General features: G+C 42.1%; 1 protein-coding gene across 2 annotated transcripts in view; it reads left to right on the forward strand.

Annotated features, from left to right (window-relative positions):
* The first annotated feature begins 3,819 nt into the window (after nt 1–3,819).
* The window catches only part of LOC132468094 (uncharacterized), a 33,350-nt gene continuing 25,088 nt past the window's right edge, over nt 3,820–12,081 (forward strand). The window contains exons 1-2 of one of the 2 annotated variants that reach the window (XM_060065743.1): nt 3,820–4,072; nt 4,329–4,418. The gene's annotated coding sequence lies outside the window, so the exon portion shown is untranslated. The remainder of the gene's footprint in view (nt 4,073–4,328; nt 4,419–12,081) is intronic. The other variant, XM_060065742.1, reaches the window with a different exon arrangement.

A 12,081-nucleotide genomic window follows, 5' to 3' on the forward strand; every position in this document is an offset into this window, starting at 1 on the left:
GTGAAAGCGGATGGTCATATCAGGCTAAGTAAGACCCCCCTCACAACATACACAGCACACTGCCCCCCCCAACCCTGTCATTACCAGTAAGATCCCCCCCCATCATATGAAGAGCTGCCATAACTGCTCTGCCCATCCTCAGTAAGCCCCCCCCCCCGCCTTTCATTCTTCGGAAATTAGTCCCATGTCCACCCTACTCCCTTCTGTATCGAAACCACCATGTTGTATTCCCTTGAGTATGCGCCAAACATATCTGTTGTAACTCTGCCTTTGTATTCTATCAGGCCATGAGCGTGGAAGAGCCAGACCCCAAGGTCAGTTTTCTTTGTTATCATCAAATAAGCTTTCTAGTGCAAAAGATTCAGAAAATGCAAGCAAGTTTGTGTTGTCTGTTTCAGGCTTTGAGGATGGAGGAAGAGAACCAGTGAAAACAATGGTAACATAATTGACTATACATGTGTTTCTTGTTTATAAACATTGCGCCTGGGCACGCCAATCCGGGGCAGAAAGTCATCTACCATTATAGAATGACTATTAGAAAGCCCAGTTTCAATGTATTGTTTATTAGTTGTGGTTAGCCTACTAATCCCCCGTCTATAGCCAGGAAGGCTTGCAGACACACTCTCAACATATTCCCAAACATATCCTTTGCATATTTGAGCCTTTGTCTATCTAATTATTTGACTTTAAGATGAAAGCTGCTTTCTAAGGTGCTAGCTATGCTTACATTACTTTACGACCTGCCACATTTGAGATGCACACGTTGGAGATGCACACTGAACAGTCACAAAATACTGTACAGGCTAGTAGATGTTGCTTGCTTCTTTCTGCCCCGAGTTTGCACAGTGCAACAGTGATGACGTACCTGAGAATTCCTCTATCAGTAATATTTATTTTAATTCATTGTTTTCTATCTCATAAAGGACCTTGAAAACATGCAGCAAGCAATCAATAACAATATGTATTCAATAAAATTAATTGAATTATTAATCTGCTGTCTTTAATTCTTTGAATTATTAATCTGCTGTCTTTTTGTTAAAGGTATAAAGGGACAAAGTAGGCTAAACTTAAGCAGGTTCCCCACGTTAAACTGCTATATGCATAACATGTCATTGTAAAATTGTAATAATAGGCTTCTTTTCTTAAATGCATATGACTCAGGGATGTCAGTTTCACGTAAGGCTATGATTAAGCTAATCAAGAGCATATCAAGATTAAGCTAATCAAGAGCACATTTTTAAATGAGCGGGTCGGGTGCATTATTACGGTGGCGCTGAGCATTCACCAAATAAAAAAAAGTTTCACAGCTAATGTAGCCGTTAGCACACTCAGGATCTCGTAATTACGAGATAATATCTCGTAATTACGAGATAAGGATCTCGTAATTAGCACACGAGCACGCACAAGTAGGCCCTACGCGAATTGAGAAACGGCTCATATGAGTATAAGTGAAAAGATTCTGCATATTGTCTGTAAAATAACTATGCCAAATGCAGAATTGTTCGCCATTAATCCAAATAGAATGATGATGATTTAAAATGCATAAGCAACGTCCATCCTGCCTTATTCTATAATTTAGGGAATTCACTTTAATTTAAATAATTTCTGCCCTATGGGGGGGTCCCCGGCCCCATATAGTTTGAGAACCCCTGTCATAAGCCGTTTCTCAATTCGCGTACTTGTGCGTGCTCGTGTGCTCGTGGACTCGTGAAACGTCATCAGTCGTTGCCCGAGCACTGTTCCAATTTGAAGCACGCATCAAGCGAGTACTGTCAGAGAATGTCTAATATGAGGCATAATTAGCCGTTTAGCCCCATAGACTCCCATTCAATCTGGACTCGCCCGCGATCACCCCCAGTGGATGTCTCATGGAACTACAACCAAAATCGGTACAATGGGGCGTATAGGGAGTGCCCAGGCTCTTCGTAGACGGGCTCTGGTACTGTCGTAAAACCCGGAAGTGTCCTTGATGCGTGCTCGATCTCGCCGTTTCACCCTCCTTTATTATGTCCATGGTTTCACCAAGCATGCATCGGAGGTGGCTCGTGTGTGCTTGCAATCGCTATAAATCCCAGGATGCATTTCGCACTCGCAGCAGTACGATGGCGGACAATATGGAGAAGACGCACAACTGTAGCTTAAGTTACTCTTAACTTATATATATTTATATAATATAATAATAATAATAATAATAATATAAGATAATATATAAATATATATAAAGTCGTGTGTGTATAGCTTATACACATGACAGGACACGCATATCTTTTCAATTTTTATTCATTCAGAATATTTACATACTATTTGAAAATGAAAGAGGCTGGGATTTTGTTTTATATCATTTGTTGATATTGTTCAGTAGTAGGCCTATATGCCTAAATGAGGCCGTAGCACAGTTAACGGACGAGCAGAGGTGGTGACGTCATCGAGTCCGCTGCTGTTCCAATCGCAGGTAGCCTACGTACTCGCGTGCTCGCAAGTATGTGCTTGAAGTACAGACTTGCCAAGTACGTGCTTGCAAGTCATCGAGTCCGTAGTACGCGTGCTAGGAATTGAGAAACGGCCATAGATCCCATGAGCCCTACCGGAAGGGGCGTGACTTCGCCACTCTATAGAGTGGCGAAGTCACGCCCCTTCCGGTAGGGCTCATGGGACCTATGAGATCGAAAAATATGAATAGGTGTCAATGGAGAGAAAATAATTATTTTCTGGTCCCGGTCTTTATATGCCCTGGATTACACATATGTTGTTTGTGGATTTAAAGGATAATTTTTCATGCAAAGAGTTCGACCGTTTATTGTGCAATTGTTCAGATAAAGGCTGTAGAGAAAACACAACGAGAAAGACTACACGGCTCGTATGTGACGTCACGCTCCCTGCGACTGGCGTGGAGAAGACCGACAATCTTCCCATCGGCATAACTGAAACTCTGCACGTGCCCCGACTTATAATGGTTTTCACCTCTTTCGATGCTTTTATCCTCCCCTTGGAAAAAGCGGTGAAGTGGGGCAGAGAGATCGCCATCTCTGTGCCGAGTTCCAAGGGCGGGTGTGGTGACGTATATCATATGCGTCGAGAGCAGCGAAGAGCTGTAGTTCACAAAGCGGCCTCACATAAAACCTAAAATTATCAAACTTCTTCACGAACATTTTTAGTTTTCTTTGCATGAAAAATTATCATTTAAATCCACAAACAACATATGTGTAATCCAGGGCATATAAAGACCGGGACCAGAAAATAATTATTTTCTCTCCATTGACACACATTCATATTTTTCGATCTCATAGGTCCCATGAGCCCTACCGGAAGGGGCGTGACTTCGCCACTCTATAGGTATATGGCCGAGCTCTCTGTGGCCAACGACGTGCGTCGCGACGTAAGTCGCATTGGTCGCGACGTAGGTCGCTGTGTTGGTCGCTCGTCTGGCTGATTTCAGTCGCTGTGGTTGCTGGCTGGCTTGGTCGCCCAAAGTCTATGGGCGGTTGATTTGGATGTTATTACGTATTGTTCTGGTGGACTATACATAATTCACCATATTGTGTTCTTTACATGATTCTTCATTCTTTGTATGCAATTTCCACACTACCCTCTCAAGAAATGCAACGTTATGTGTTTGGTAGCGTATCTCTAAACCAATTGCCTCTATCAAAGGATTCTACCACTGCAGAATCACTATATTTTAAACCACTACTCACTATGAGTAGCCACCACTATTTACACTGTAAGAATATGGGGAGGATATTTTGATATTGTATAACAAGGTCTTATTGGATATTTCAGGGGTACAGTATGTGTATTTCACACTACGGAGCAATATTCAGCGCATGTAGTTCTGCGCATGCAGGCGCATGCGCAGAACAAATAGGTAGCACGATTTTATAGCCGGCCCGGCATTGACGGCAGAACGTTTTTTATGCATTTACAAAAGCATTTCTTGCCAGACTTTATTTTTTAAATGAAAATCTTATCCAAATTAATTTAATTTAATAATGTTTTCTTATTGTGTCATTTGTTCTTATACCACAAAATGGCAGCAAAGGACTACAGCATAAGCTAGCAAGCAGCCACTCATGTACGGTTTGTTTGTATATTGCTCCTTTCACTATCTATCTACTATAACGTTATGTATGGTAAGAAATAAATAATGGCAAGATGTTAACACATTAAGTAAGCTAGCTCTGTTGAATATGAAAAACTCACTAACTTCATCAAAAAAAGTGGTCATTGTTTGCTGCGGTAACACGGTGTCTGACTGAGCTACCTCAAAACTATTTATTTCTACAATTTACTTGTTGGTTATTCTAATTCATTGTCTATTTTTGCTCCAGCTCTGAAGGCTATCTTCCCTTTCAAGTCTTTCTGACGTCTACTTTGAAGAACTCAAACAGAGACATCCAGCAGAAAAGGATTCTCTGAAGGTTGGTTTTGTTACCTGTTTGTAGCCATTCAATGTCCAATCCAATACACACAATGCACACATACTTCAAACTTAATCTTTAATCACAGCCCAGCATTTAAATTAACTGTGGATAATTTAAATGCTGAACAAAGCAATCAAAATAGTTGATGTATAAACAATTCAAAGATTTGTTTTAATAATGGTAGTGTTAAAAGTTTGCCAATACATAACATGTGTTGTATGAATTCCACAACAGCTCGCTTGCATTTTAAACATAAGTGCACAAGTCTGCTTGTGAAATGAAAAGAGGCAATGCCAAGCGCTGCTCATTGGTTGGACAGCAATGACACGGCAGTGTTGCTGATCTTATCCTCATAATGAGAGGTCCTATCAGTGGGGAGAGACAGAGAGAAGTTATTGATACATAGCCAGGTCAGCAGTGGCCCTGGACTTTCACCACTTCCTCTCAGTCGCCCTCAGGGTTGTCTCATGTTCCCAGAGGGCTCCGTAAGCCAAGGCGTGGAGGGTGCTTGTTGGGAAGTGAGAGGACAGAGGGTGTCAATGTCTGCGGTCACGGGCAGAACAGACTAGTGTGTGAGTGGCAGTGTTAACATCAAGTGTGAGCGCAAGCTGGGGATATGGTAGGGTATAGAAGCAAGCAAGAGGAGAAATGTGTGTCAAGAAACACTTTAGGTTGCAGCAAATGTAAACAGGGTGGAGAAGCCATCAGGGGCCTGTACTACGAACCTCGATTAGAGGGTTAGCGAGGTATGTTGAGCTCAAAGCCTGGGTTAGCTGGACCACGAAAGTCGATCTCTTTAAGCGTTGCTGTGTCACCATGGTGACTTATGCTCGCAACCAAACCTGGTCGGGAGCAGGTTTTCAGCTTAGTCTACCCGGAGATCGGCTGCTTAAATCTGCGTGCGCAGCTTCCTAGCCCCTCCTCCGACAATGGCGTCGCCATTTGTGGGTGTTCCCGTGGACCTCGGCGCACCTATCGTACAGGCGTCTCTCCGGAGACAGAGGGTTTTTCGGGACAGAACCGATCCCGCCTTGGCATTGTCTGACGATATTCTTTATGAGAGATACAGATTCTCATCAGAGGGTATTCGTTATTTGATAGTCCTTGTTGGACCGTATGTAGGCAATGCAATGCTACACAAAGAAGCCGTGCACTTACTGTTGCGCAGTGTGTCTGTTTGAAGTTCAAAGGTGGCCCCACGTTCAACGTAGGTTACATTAACCTTGCATAGTCAAGTGCAGTGTTGTCCATTATCCCTTACATAACCGCTATGTCAGTGAAACAATAAGGCCTTGGTACTTTTTATTCTACAAATTAATATTATAGCTGTGAGAATTGTTAAGAAAAATCACCTCCATAGTCGCCCTGGAGTCACAGGGCGACAGTCTCCTGCAAGAATCAGGGAAACCTAGACATTCTTTCCAAAAATTAAACATTTAGAAGAATACGTGATACTTTGCTTTGATAGTTATATACCTCTGATTGGAGATTGATTGTCGGCGGCTCCTCCTAAATAATGTTTGTACCTAAAAATGACAATTAATTTACATTCAATCATTTCACATTTGATTAGCAAGGCAATTATTTATGTCCATTGCCAATACATGAATACATACTCATTACAAACGCTTGGATGTTGAGGCAGAGGACATCCCCCCCTTCCACCATCATCGGCCGACCTTCGTTATTGGCGAGAGCCAGCTCCTCCGAAGTGGTGAAGGGCGGTGGAGCGGTATTAATTTGGGTTTTCTTTTTATTTGCTACAGGTAATCAACATGAGATTAAAGGTTGGAGCTTAGGCCATTGCAAATCATAGGCTAGATTCACCTGAAATTATTCAAATTATTCACCTGTAAGCATCCAAATTATTCAATTATGGATGCTTACAATTTACCACATTGAACAATATTTTTATATTTATTTTTGACTTGGCCCCATGTTCGTAGGAGCGTGCTGGCACCACATCTATGGGGGTAAAACGCATGATGACACATGATATTTTTTAGACAATATGCAGAATCATTTCACTTACGAATTAACACGGTCGGCTATTTTTTGCCAGCATGCCACCCTAGCCATATTATGGGCAACCGTGTTCCCCTTGGCTGTGATTTGAACTTTTAATTCCTCGTAGGAGTTCATAATAATACACTGCTCGCCTTGGGTGAAATACACCGCTCTCGCTTGATTCATTTTGTGTAAGGGTGAGTCAAATGACCCAATAAACGCCCCTTTTATGTGAACGCGCATTGAACCTAAAGCGGAAAACCTGGTTCAACAAATTGAATCTAAAGTGAGCGTCGTGGTACCATTTAACTCTGATTGCGAGTTGCGTCTCTGTCGAGCCAGGTTTTCTAAAGAAAGCCTGGGTATGTTCAGCGAGGTTCGTTGTATACCCCCCTGGCCTTAAGGGAGAGTAAATGACAAACAAAGGAAGACTTGATTAGATGGGTGTGGTTATGAAATGGTGAAGTTTACAGTGATACAATTATGTGTCAGGAATGGTCTGTTGTTGCTTTGTGAGCTGCTCGGATGTAGGGAAACTTCAAGGCAAGGCAACTTTATTTATATAGCACTTTTCATACACAAGGCAGACTCCAAGTGCTTCACATATAAACATTGTGTCATACAATAAAATAAAACGATAGATAAGTAAAAGAAAACGTATGCAAATAAATGGGTAAAATAGAAAGTTAAAAAGGCATTTTAGTATTAAAATAGAAAATAAAGGCAAAGTTAAAAAAGCTTTTTAGAAAGCGCAATGTATTTAAGATTTAGCAGAAAGCTAAAGCAAACATAAATGTCTTCAGTTTTGTTTTAAAGGTGCTCGGAGTTGGGGCAAGTCTTAAATCCTCTGGGAGTTTATTCCATCTATTTGTTGCATAGTAACTAAATCCTGCTTTCACATGTTTCGTGTTTGCTCTGGGGATAATTAACAGATTGGTCTCAGAGGATCTTGGTGGTCTAGAAGGCTTATGTAGTGGAAGCATATTAGTTAATATTTTGGGCCTAAACCATGTAGGGAGTTATAGGTTAGCAACATGATTTTAAAATCAATTCTCTGACTTACAGGAAGCCAATGTAACGATTTCAGAATTGGTGTAATATGTTCACATTTTTTGGTCTTTTTTAGAACTCTAGCAGCAGCATTCTGAACAAGCTGAAGCTTCCTCAGAGTTTGCTTTGGGAGACCTGTAAGGAGACCATTGCAGTAATCAAGCTTATTAGTGATAAAGGCATGGACAAGTTTTTGTAAATCTTCGGTGGACATGAGCCCTCTACGTCTTGCTACATTTTTAAGGTGATAATATGCCAATTTTGTAACTGATTTGATGTGACTGTCGAAATGTAAATCTGAATCCATGATAACCCCTAGATTTCTGGCTTTGATTGAGGTTTTCAGGGACAGAGAGTGAAGGTGTTGGGTTACTTTAAGCCTTTCCGTTTTAGAACCAAATACAATTATCTCTGTTTTGTCCTCATTTAGTTGAAGGAAAATTCGGCACATCCATCCTTTCACTTGCTCAAGCACTGGCACAGCAGATCTATGGGCCGATAGTCATTTGGTGATAGCGATACATAGATTTGCGTGTCATCAGCATAGCAATGATGGTCAATATTGTTATTTTGCATGATTTGCCCTAGTGGGAGCATGTAAATGTTAAATAAAGAGGGTCCTAAGATCGAACCTTGTGGGACTCCACATTGGTCACGTTGGTTGATTCTGATACAAAGTCGCCAATGGAAACAAAGTAGTTCCTATTTTGTAGGTAGGACCTGAACCAATTTAGCCAGTTTTCTAACCTGTCCAGAAGTAATGTATGGTCTACAGTGTCGAATGCAGCACTGAGGTCAAGTAGCATTAGTATTGAGGTTTTGCCAGAGTCTGTGTTAAGACGGATGTCGTTTACAACTTTAATAAGGGCGGTCTCAGGGTGCACTCACACTAGGCCATCTGGCCGTGGCCGTTTTCACACCTAACCGTGCTCAAATCTGCCAGTGTGAGTGTGGCCAGTCTGGCCAGGCCAGGCCAATTTGGCCACTTGGGAGAGGTGTGCTGCTACGGTACGGGCTGCTACGGTACAGATGCTAATGAGCCGACATGCGCACACGCACGGCTACGCAACCTGAGCTGGATGACGTATAGTCCATGCGACGACCACGGACATAATAAAGGCGACGAGCCTTCTTTCCCATTAAACAGTAAACATATATCCAAATAAGCAACAGACTCAGCAAAGTGCGAACTGTGTTCTCTGTGTTGTTGTCCATTGTTGTTAGAACTCTGACTGGCGACAGACTTTATTATGGTCCATGCAGCGGACGCTGGGTGATGACGTGTTACTTACGACGTGGTGACGTATGTACAAGAGCCTACCGTGGCCAGGCCACAGTTGCGACGGCCAACGGCCACGGCCAGATGGCCTAGTGTGAGTGCAGGCCAGAGAACAATGGGGCCATTTAAACACAGTTAGGTGTGAAAACGGCCAACGGCCACGGCCAGATGGCCTAGTGTGAGTGCACCCTCAGTGCTGTGCAGGGGTCGAAATCCTGATTGGAAGGTTTCATAGCAACCAGTTGATGCCAGGAAGGGATTAAGTTGCTGGAGGACAACTTTCTCAATGATTTTACTTATGAAGGGTAGATTTGATATTGGTCTGTAATTGTTAATAATAGAGGCATCTAGGCTCTGCTTTTTTAAAAGGCGTTTAATAACTTCATTTTTCAAAGCTTTGGGGAAATTGCCTGACTGGTGAAAGTTGTTAACTATCTGCAATATGTCTACTGCTAGGCAGTCGAAAACATTCTTAAAGAGGTTGGTAGGTAAAGTATCAAGACAACAGGTGGATGGCTTTAGTTGTGTCACAGTTTCCACAAGATTTTGAGAGTCTATAACATTAAAGCATGCCATCCTTGCCACGTTACTTTTGCCTGAACAGGGTGGTAGTCCAACATTTTTGTTTGAAGTGGAGATATTGATGGCTTGTCTGATGCCTTCAATTTTATCAGTATAAAAAGCGGCAAATTCATTGCATTTCTGCGTGGAATGGAGATCAGGTGGAATTTGTTTTGGGGGGGTTGGTCAGTCTGTCAACAGTTGCAAATAGGGTTTTTGCATTATTAGTAGGGATGGGCATTTGAAGAAATTTCCTTCATCGAGCATCGCTAGAGTTATCGATCAATTATCGATTAATCATTAACTTTTTTCTATAGGCTATATTGAAATTCCCGTTGGTAGAAAATACAAAATGCAGCATGTTTTTATCAATGAAATCTTTATTCCAACAATAATGTATGGGCCAACATTAATACAATACATTTAACTTGAAGACCTACAACTGTTTAACAGTTTTAAAATAATAAATACAGGCATTAGCCTATAGGTTATAGGCCTATGCGGCGCTCGTAAAGTCCGAACAATGCGCCTACAGGCGCTCTTAAAGGTTTGGAAACGATTCAACAAGACTAAATCTGTAGCCTATTCCAATTACAATAAGTAGCCAACTCATCGGACAACAATAATCAAACAAAGGCAGTAGGCTAAAAGTGGGCATTAAACTGTATATCTGTTTTGAAAAAAAGGGGGTAAAAAAGCCGGCATATAATGCCTATAGGCTGCAGCCGGCGCGCGGAAAAGGCTCGCAACAAAAAGATGAGCCACCCATTTACAAACAATTGCATGAACTAGTCTATCTAAAAGCAATACTTTATTGAACATATATAAGGCTGAACTTGTTGCTAAAATATCACAGTTTTGGCAAAATGTAACGACTCCAAGAGGCACCAAGCCGAAAGAAAAGCGGAGCGAGAGACAACACATTAAGAAAAAAAAGAGCGACTCACATACGGTGGTGACTGTCCCTACTGTCCATAGCATACAGTAACTCCAGCCTACATATTTTTGTTTAGGAATATAAGCATGTTAACATGCTCGGGGGTCAGACGCGAACGCAGCCTTGGAACTGTCAGTCCAGCAGCAGAAAACACCCGCTCTGACGGGACCGAAGTTGCGGGGATATTCAATTAAATGCTTCAAGACTCACAGTATGCAACACAACGTCCTTTTGATCGATAACAATATAAATTGATAGACGCATTTCTTAACGATCAATTATCGAGCATCGATTAATTATGCCCATCCATAATTATTAGTGATGGTTTTAATGATATTGGAGAAAAATGTTTCTCTAGCATTTTTTAAGTCTAAATTGTAGGCACGGAGGCTCTCTTTATAGACATCATGGTGAATATGAAGTTTTGTTTTACGCCAGATGTGTTCAACCTTCCTGCATTCTTTTTTCTGTGCTGTTACAGAAGCAGCTTTTCTCCAGGGTGCCTTTTGCTTTCCAGAAATTGTTTTAACCTTATAAGGTGCAATGACATCTATGACTTTCAACTTCAGGCCAAACCTAGACTGGAGCAGTGTGAGGAAATCCCACCTCCTAACCCAGCTAAGGAGTGTGGCTGAAGTTGGCAGAGCGGGAGTTGCGGCAGTCTCTAAGTGACTCCAACTCCAGTCAGTGCGTTTACATGCAGTCATAAACGAATAAGACCTCAACCGGACTTTTGAAATGCATGTAAACACCTTTACCCGATCTACTTCGGACCGCAATCGGTACATGAACGGAGAAGTGAGATCGGATAAGAACACCTAGGTAACTCAATCAAAGTCCGGTTTCTACCTGTATGTAAACCTGCGTCGGATTTCGCGTTCTGCGAGTGCTCGAGATCTTGCGGCCGGGAGACTTGAGCCGGAATTAGAAGGAGACGGTAGTCGTGTTGTTGTCGCCAATGACGTATTAACAATTCTTATTTCTTTATAAATATAAATATTAAATTATTTCTTTATATGTTTATGGTTGTCGCCGTCGGAAAACGAGAAACAGCGATGAGGAAATATGAGGATATTTATTTAATAGAAGATGGAGGAAGCCGGTGTCATGCCATTACCCCCTATAAGAAGTGTATCATCAACATGCATTCAGTACTCTTCGATTTCACCCAAGGCTGAATTAAAAGTACATGTTTTCCTAAACGTTGGTCATCGACAAGGTTGTAAAGTAGTAACTTCAAGCACATCTGTCAAAATAAACGTTTTTTTCTTCTGACGTGTATATGATCTTTATTCATTCATTCTGCCGCGACCGAACTGCCGGGGATATTTTCTGATATTATGAATCTTAAAGGAGACATATACCACCAGGTGTGAGTGTGATTAGCCTTACAAGCCGTTTCAAAAATCGGCCCCATATAACATCACTAGTGGGCGTGCCTGTCCACCTAGATCTGTGCTGGATAGATGAGCAATGTTCACTTCAGTCCCCTGGGTAGGCTGGTAGACTAATCAATCCAGCATAGATCTAGGTGGACACGCCCACTAGTGATGTCGTATGGGGTATATTCTCAAAACGGCTTGTAAGGTAGTCACATTCACACCTGGGGCCCTATCTTGCATCCGGCGCAATTTACTTTTTACACTGGCGCATGTGTCGTTGCTAGTTTGCAACTGGCGCAGAGCGTTCTTTTCCCTCCACCGCCACGCGTCGGTAAATTAGGGAATGATCTTGCGCCCCAATGGGCGGTTCGGCGAAAGGAGGAGGCGTGTTCTGGCGCAAACTTTCCCTGGTGCTATTTTGCAGTTTCAGAAAACAATTGCGCC

The sequence above is a fragment of the Gadus macrocephalus genome, chromosome 11 (genome assembly GCF_031168955.1).
Source record: "Gadus macrocephalus chromosome 11, ASM3116895v1".
Taxonomy (NCBI): Eukaryota; Metazoa; Chordata; class Actinopteri; order Gadiformes; family Gadidae; genus Gadus; species Gadus macrocephalus.